Here is an 8505-nt window from a genome sequence, read left to right as displayed (position 1 = left end):
CCCCTAACACTAAGTAGCATGYAGAAAGCATAACATAAAGCTTGTGCAATGGGTACTCTTGTCAGGATTTTATTGTCAAATAGTACTTCAAGTTCTTCTGAAGGTGGAGAGATTCCGAGTTAAAAGACACATCAAGAAATACAGTTATATTATTTCTAGCAAATCCCCCTGAGAGTGTAGCAACCTATAAAATAATTTTTAAAATTGGCATGAGTGAAGAAACAGAACGAGGAAGAACATTAAAGAGTGGCCAGCATTTATAAAAACATCATGCTAGGGTAAAATTAATAATGTCCACAGGGATCTGGTTTTGGATCCTCACACCACTGGGAAATATCTTAAGAAGAAAGCACTGTTTGTTTTACAACAAATATTTATCAAATCCCAGAGACAGTGATACAACTTCCCACGTATTCATGGATAAAAACCATGATGACAGGTCCAAAATGTCTGAAGACAAGATATGATTTATTCAAAGATTGAAAGAAAGAATTAAAAAAAAGGAAAGATGCTTTTATATGAGAGAAAGCTGCATCAAAATAGCTATTATGCACAGAAACCTCAAAAAAAGTGAGGAAACAAACATTCTGGTGCTTCCCTAGGGTACATGAATATTTGAAAGTTCTAGGATAAATTAGTAATGGAGTTTCACAATAAAATGACAGACATCAGCTGTATTTGCCAGAAAATCTTGGAATGCATCAAATAGTTTCACAGGCATACATATAAAAAGGGGAACAAATCTGTATGGTATGAATTGTTATTCAAACCAGAACGTATTCTCCAAGGTTCCTTGTGTCCAACTTTGTGGTACATACTGCTCTCCGTGGTGATGTATTTCACTGTCTATAGAATCAAATGAGAAATGATTTCTTTTTTTTTAAATCTAACTTTCCTGGTATATAAGAACAATTAACAGTAACTAAAGAACCATATTTAACAAAACTAAAACTAATACTGACTGCCATCACAGATCTGAAAGCCACAGATGAGCTTTCGGGAAGTAATTTTCCCTATGGATCAGTCAGTATTATCATATGCAAAAGTTTAAGCTAAAAGTAGGGAACAAAGAATGTCCTTACAGCACAAATCCCATAAGGAGACTTGAGCTGTAAGGACGTTCTTTGTTGGTCGACAGTTGTTTAATTATTTTCATGTTGTCTTGATGGTTAAGTGACCATATATCATGCACAGGACCCCATTTTTAATCCTGACAAGGATTTAGTCAGAGCTGTTTCTTACAAGTCTTTATTAGACTTTGATTATTTTACAAGCCATTGCAATATCCCGAGTCCTTAACAGTCCTTAATGATGGGCAGGAATCTGAACCCAGGAATTTCCATGGCAAGTTTGTACAAGCAGCATCAAATGCCCTATTAGGCTTCCTTAAAGTCTGTACATAAAGGAGAGTCTAACTAATAAACCACCACATATTCAACACAACTCTGCCCATCCCTTCTTTTACAGCCTATAGTGCATTTCTAGTGCATGAATCTAGTCCTGTCAGCACAGTGATAAACTCATCTCCTGATTTAATCACGACCAAATCTTTCTCTGATATCAATCCATCAATGGGACTCCATTGATTTATAACAGCAGACATTCTCGTTGTGTAACGTTTGCGCTGTACTATCATTTTCTTCTCATCAAGAAACAAACTCAATTATGATTTTTCTCTGCTCCAGGCGTAACTAATCAGCAGGCAACTCCCTCAGTAAGCCCAGCTATTTCAAATAGCACCTCTCAGACACAGATATCTCAAAAAAGAACTGTTACTTCTTTACCCCTCAAGGGGTGCACGCACAGTCGTTAATCTTTCTTTCATCTCACAGAACGATAATAAAACAATCACCTCCCTATGCCCAAATTGGGTAGGTCCTAATTAGCATGCTAATTGGGCAGATCTTCCCTAATGACTCCCAAACCTCAGCAGTAATATGTTATTTAGATAGAAAAAGAGTTAGTTATCTAGGAGATAGGTAGAATTAAAAAATTGGTGAGTCAGAGCACAGTTTATATAGGCATAATTCTGAAACAGGCCTTTCCTTGAAAGAATCAACATTCTCCACCTGACTGGGGTACAGATCAGATGTTTACAGATTCAGCACCTTGCAAGGTCCCGAGCAAGAGGCATCCTGAAGGTAATATACAGCTGTAATAGAGAACAGCATTCAAGCAGAGAGAAACAACATGCGAGTAACAATGAAGTTTTAAAATATATAATTAAAACTGTTTAATATATATCTAAACAAAGCTGGCTTTTATTATCTGGCCACAAAAATGTACAAGTTGTTCTGCAAACCCAGCCATGCCAGCAGCTCTGACTGCTTGCATTCATGAGCAACTTCAAGATGGATAGTTCAACTCTTAATGGAATTAGTCCACTGGGGCTAGTATTATGTTTATGCAGTTAGAGGTTCAATATAATCAGATTTTTGTGCATTTGCTCTCTTCAGAAAATAGGACTCAATAATAACTTAAATCCGCTGCTAAGCTAAAATGAAAATATTGACAGATGCCATAGAAGTCATTGCTCTGAAGTTCTCTTTCGTATGCACCTCACACAGCAAGGCAGAGTTTGGTTAATAAGAAATAAGGCGTTCTGGCTTTTATAAAGCAAAAGCTTTTATGTTTCTCTTTCAGGACTCCTGCTGTATATCTAGAAGTCTCTGCAAACATGGTCTTACACAGCCAGAGCTGCACGTGTGAGCTGCACACTGGGGAGCGCTGGCTCTGAAGGGCAGCAGGTCTGTGAACAGATCCACAAAGCCGTGTTAGGGAGAACAACTTTGGGCAACTTTGGGCTGCGTGGCAGCAGGTCACCCCACGCTAGACAACCGAGACAAACCCGAAAACACAAACTTCTGGGGCTTCATTTAACTACATTAAAAAAAAAAAATCCATGAAAAGTGGTCAAAGATTTTCATTGTAGTATTTTGCTTTCTGCTATAAAAACCTAAACTGTTGTTAAGCTGATTTTTTTTTTTTTTTCAGTTTTAGGACGTATTTCCTTTGCTGACAAAATGAACACTTTCCCTCTGTCTCTGCTTTATTTTAAAAAGGCTACAAACAAACAAAAATAGCCCATTTTTTTTCATGCCTTGCCTCACACATGAGAGAGGGACAAGCAACAGTTATTGTGTTGCTTGTCCCTGTGACAGACTGAAAAATAATGAGGACATCTGAGCTCTCAACAGTTCAGATCATTTCTTCTCATCATGATATATCCGGGTAAGCCTCCGGGGGGCGGGGGGGCAGAAAAAAAAGAAAAAGTCTATTTGCAAGGAGTCTGCAGGTTTCATTTACTGGCACCCCAGGAGAGGGCAGCAGCACCCACACAAATGCAGTGTCAACACAAATCCTGCTCCAATTCCAGCCCCTCCAAGCAAAACAGACTTAACACAAGCAAACTACTCGGCTGCTTTCATGGTGGTAGTAGCTTGTGCATGCTTGGAGGTATCTACATAGATAGTTCTTTTTGCAATATAGTTGTCCACGCTGAGAGAGCTGATGTTCCTACGTATCACAGCGTGGTATCGAAGTAGGCTTGAACAAAGAGTTGGTGTGGAATAACACCCTCAAGGCTCAAAAGCCAACAGAGCCCGAGACAAACTGCCTCTGGGCGAGGTGTTTTGAGGGGTGTTTCCTATCAGAAATACAGTTCCCTGAACTGCATTCACATTTTCTGTGCGCTCACATCATGGTTCAGTGATAACATAAATCCAACTTAAGATCAACACTACTGCAGCTGTGAGACACAAAACCAGTATACACTTTCTGTGTTGGTAAGGTTGGCAGGTTAACTTTTCACTGGCAGGCTTTACGCTAGATCACGTATCGTCGTCTTCTGCCTAAACGTTTTGCCAGATCTCGTGCCACTTTTAGCTAGCAGAAAACAAACGTATTCTCCATATCTGATATTTTTTGCTTGTTCAATAAAGATCCAATTGCATGCCCATGCCYGATTCAGAGCATGGATCTAGTATTCATGTGATAGAATCTCACCTTTAGTCCCAGGCTGTGACCTAGCATTCCAGGGCACGTCCACTAGGTCCACCACAAGAACTGGAGAAAAAAAAGACATTCTAAGTCTCATGGCAAATTGTAAGAATGGGTCTGGTCAGAATCCTGAAACCCAAACCTACCGATTCTTTTAGTTTTKCTAGGCTGGGACCTGTGAAGTATTTCCAAGGTTTCAAAACAGACATCCTGCTCTTCTTGAAAGCACGCTCTTTTGCTCATTGTTTTACAATTCCTTTTCTCCCCTTTACCATTTTTTTGTCTTGGTATTTTTTCTAGAAATCAGCTTCAAAAAGAAGATTTTTTAGCTACCTGCAGAAAAGAAAGAGGAGGAAATTTATGATTTGTAGCCTTTTCTGAACAACAAAAAGCACAAAGACAATCCTCTTGATGAGATCTGGGTCAYAATCCCCCAGATTCCCAATTCACAAGCCACCCCCAATCAACTGAAAGTTAAATATCTCTAGATGAAATCAAAAAGAGCACCAAAGAAAAGAGCTCAGAATACTGGAGTCCAGTTAAGAGTCTAACCTTTGTCTTTTCAAGAGGACCGATTTATTGAGGTTACCAGGTAGAGTGTAATAGATCAGTAGGTTTTGAAATGCGCTGAAGGATGTGTAGGCTAGAAGCATTAAGGCTATGTAAATGGATTTTTTTTCCAAAAAGTGAAATATGCAGACTTTGCTCATCACTTCCACATAAATGAGTGACCAAATGAAGAGAAAACTGATCAAGAAAAATGTACGCATGATAAAAATGTGTACATGCTTCATCTAAAATTCATTGCCTCCAAAAGTTCATCAAATAATTACTCAATCCTGAACAGCTGCATGCACAATAAAATTTGCTTGCACTAGGTCTGAGTAGAATTAATATTTCTTCAGAATTGCAGCATAAAGCAATATCCTCCAAATGTTCATTAAGTTACAACTCCAAATGAAAACAGTGCAAAAGTAACTTGTATTTAAAAAGACCTTACATGAAACTGATTGATTCCAAGCTGACATTTGTTGGTTTTAATCATGTCCTTCCTTATCTATCTAAGCAAGAGCTTAGCCTGAAGGAATAACAGATCCACTGTATACAAAACTTTAATAATGAGCCAAGTCCAGCCCGTGCGCCAAGCTGCTCAACAAACAGGTGAAAAGATTTATATCTCAGTTGAAATATTTCATTCCTGCTGCAAATGGAAGAAAGCATATTATGGCTCTGTGCAGAAGGTTTTAGAAATTGCACCTACTGTCATTTCATAGTTTCTTCTGCTTTTCCAAACCTCTGCAGTTAGGAGTAAAAAAATCCAGTTAGGGACTGGATTTCAGGTAGGGTTTGGGGGTTTTGCTCCTCCATGGGGAAGGAAATGGAGAGTCTTAATAACCCTTTAGTGCACAACTTTTAAAAGAAAGATTTATTCTATAAATATCCACCTTCTGTTTCCTACTTGTACTTCATATATGACAGGAGACTTTCTCTGTTGCACTGAAGTTAGCAGAAAGGCTCCCACTGACTTCACTTGAGTGACAACTGGTTCAGACCCCAGGCAGGTATTGAAAATTCACACAGCATCAGTTTGGAAGCACTTAGCAAATGTTATTATTTCCTCTAYGAAGAGCTGCTTGCCAAAGATTCAGCTCCTATTGAGAACAAAGAGATGAAGGATGTTCTTGATTTGCCACAGATACCTACTCCCCACACTACCACACTCCTATTTCCAAGCTCCACTGTGAAATTAAGGGAGTTTTACAACAGTGATGTGACCAAAGACAGCCTTTCCTCTCCCCAGGCTGAATGTATTCAAAATGCCTGGGATGAGTGATGACCATATCTACACTCAGACAAGATGGGTAGTGGCCCGTGTAGTTTTGTAATTAAGCTAGGTCTGTGAAGCTTTTATTCTGGAGAAAATCAACAGGATCTCTTATAATTGAAAATGAAACTGAAATGAATGTCACTGCCTTATTCTCGCTGCTGAATCCCAGTAATGCTTAGCAATTGCTGTGTTTGTAATGTAAATACACTACTGTAGCTGCACTGAAATAAATTTCTGCTTTTCCCCTTCTTATCAAAGTCAAAGAATTTGCTCCAGCTGCTGCTGAGCAAGAAATTGGAGAATATTATTTAAGTTATTAGTATTCCACATACACTACCAGATGCACAAGTAAGCCACTAACATCTTTCTTTCTCAATCAAGCTAATTGAATCTTGGCTTGATTGGGTTCAACAGACAATAAAAAAAAATTTTCCTGGTTTGAAAAGTTTTGACCTACCTTCATGAGTGACAAAGGACACTTCTGTAAGAGAAATTGCAGTTGCTTGGCTCATCTGAATCGGCACTTAATTTTGTGATCTCTCAGCTTTCCCTTTGCTTTCTTACTCATATTTCTGTTAGTGCTGTAAGACAAATGAGCTTACAGACACCACAAAAGGTCAAAAGACAGATACTAAAAGAAATTTCTCCATAACTAGATTTTCTCATGGATAGCGTAGTGTTGCAGCATACAGATGGGCTCTCCTCTAGCTGTGATCTCCAAGAGGACCAAATTTAACCTTGAGAGCATTGCCAAGGAAGAGCTRATGTGCATCACACCTAACGTGCACGTGTCTCTGACAGCCCCCCAAGGTCGCTGAGTCCTGTCCCCGACAGCAGCAAAGAGTGAGCGCTTCTTTTCCGACCGCTGCAGTGTTCCATGCTCAAATTGAGCCATGTGCTCTAGCAGTAGGTGTAGCGCAAAGGAGAGTGTCTTGTCCACCCGTCTAATTGGGCTGTAAGTGACTCATTGCAAGGAGAAACAAGGGAAGGTTGGGGCTAGTGCCAGCACAACGTGATGCAGGCTGTGATTAAGAGCAGCTCATGGTGCACAACGAGATAAACGCCATCCTTTCCATCAGCCATGAACCCATCACATGGAAATGGACCTAGTGTCTCTTACAGCACACAGAGACAYGGGAGAAGATGACAGGGGGGCAGTTCTTACAAAAGCACACAGGAAGAGCAATGCCTTTTAGCAATGATAAAGCTCAAACATACAGGGAAAGAAAATATAATGGGGGATAATTTTTAGAGACAGCGGGTCCCCAAGGACACCGGAAGGTTAGGCCCACTATGACTCTCTGATAATCCCTCTTCTGCCATATGTCTGTGGCAGTTTCATGCCAAGAAGACTTTGTTGACCTTGCAGAACTGCCATAAATTTTCYCCAGGCCCTCCTCCCCACCATTATTTATGGAAACTCTGTCACAGAGTACCCTGTGCTTCCTAATTGTCCAGAGGATTTGAGAAATTAACCACAGAAATTAACTGCAACAGTTGCCGTGCTACACAAACCCCATCATCAGCTGTGTCTTCAGCTTAGTTTTCTTAATCTTTCCCCAGCCTAAACTCATAGCTTTCCTAAACTCACAGCTCTTCCCCCAGGGGTGTCCCAGTGTTGCTCCCAGGCCAGATCCCAGAGCACTGCCCTACCTCTTGTTGCGCTGCTGCAACAAGTCAGAGCCTAAGGGAGAAGGGCTCAAAGTCGAGACCCTCAGCCTTGCACTCCAAGGGACGTGACATTACCTAGGAAAGAGCAGAACACACAAGAGGACGGAGCAAAACTTCATTATTAGCATCTATAGCATTAACATCTTTGCAACTTCTGAGCAGCCTTATGTGTCCCGGGCAGGATGACAGTACCTGGAGGCCACATTAAGGCTGGTGTCGGGCCAGCTTGCAGCATTCATAGTCTGGTTTTGTGATCACACTTAAACCGTCATCCCAACCATGTGCTCGCACCTATCAGCCCCCCCTACTTGATTGCAACAGAACTTAGTGTAAATCCCACAAAGCGGAGCAGGGCTGCAGTGATCTGCACAAGTAATCGGCTGTCTAGCAGGACCCAGAATTATCCCAAGTTTTCAAAATATTATGCATTACACAACAGGGATGAATTTGACTACTTCTGACAGAACTGAAGCACCATTCATTAGCATCTGTTTATTTCCAATTTCCCTGTTTATTGAAAACTAGTCCTTCTGAAATACTCACTGAGGGCATTTGTTAATTAACACCAGCCTCAAAGAATTGTCAATCCACTCAAATTCTCTATTTAACAAGCTCTTCAGCATAGCCTCCTCTTCCAAATTGGTTTTCTGATTTGGGCAAACTTCAGTGGAGGACAGGCTGGCTCTGTGCAGTTAGCTTTCTAGCTTTGCTGAGCTCACTGTCATGTGTTTAAGGGAAAAAAAACCTAAAAAAACAAATCAAGAATTAAGAGCTTTCAGCTGCATTCAGTTGTCAAGCAGGCTCTGGAGCACTAACAGATGCAAACAGTATGTATTTTGGTGTGATTAATAGAGAGAAGGCAGATTGATGATGCAGAGATAAGCATCAAGTTCTGAATTAAATCCTGTTTTATGTGCCCGAGTGAGGTGTGTTTTATYATAGTGCGACACCCACCAGCACAGATAAAGTTCAGGGTCCCTCAGCGTTTTCCAGGCAAAGACAGGTCT

The 8505-nt window shown here is 40.5% G+C and overlaps 2 long non-coding RNA genes across 2 annotated transcripts; both read right to left on the bottom strand.

Moving 5' to 3' along the window:
- Nucleotides 1–1115: 1115 nt before the first annotated feature.
- LOC112946005 lies at nucleotides 1116–4293 on the bottom strand. The gene is made up of 3 exons (XR_003249112.1): nucleotides 4146–4293; nucleotides 4006–4065; nucleotides 1116–2749 (listed from the first exon to the last, which is right to left on the bottom strand). It is a non-coding gene; the product is annotated as an uncharacterized LOC112946005 (long non-coding RNA).
- Nucleotides 4294–4307: 14 nt separating this feature from the next.
- LOC112946004 lies at nucleotides 4308–8138 on the bottom strand. Its single transcript, XR_003249110.1, has 3 exons — nucleotides 8042–8138; nucleotides 7481–7573; nucleotides 4308–4332 (listed from the first exon to the last, which is right to left on the bottom strand). It is a non-coding gene; the product is annotated as an uncharacterized LOC112946004 (long non-coding RNA).
- Between the last annotated feature and the right edge of the window lie 367 nt (nucleotides 8139–8505).

Source organism: Nothoprocta perdicaria, unplaced genomic scaffold, assembly GCF_003342845.1.
Source record: "Nothoprocta perdicaria isolate Ctin4 unplaced genomic scaffold, notPer1 scaffold_2, whole genome shotgun sequence".
NCBI lineage: Eukaryota > Metazoa > Chordata > Aves > Tinamiformes > Tinamidae > Nothoprocta > Nothoprocta perdicaria.
Note: the sequence above shows the minus strand (reverse complement) of the source record. Positions and strands in the feature narration are given on the sequence as shown.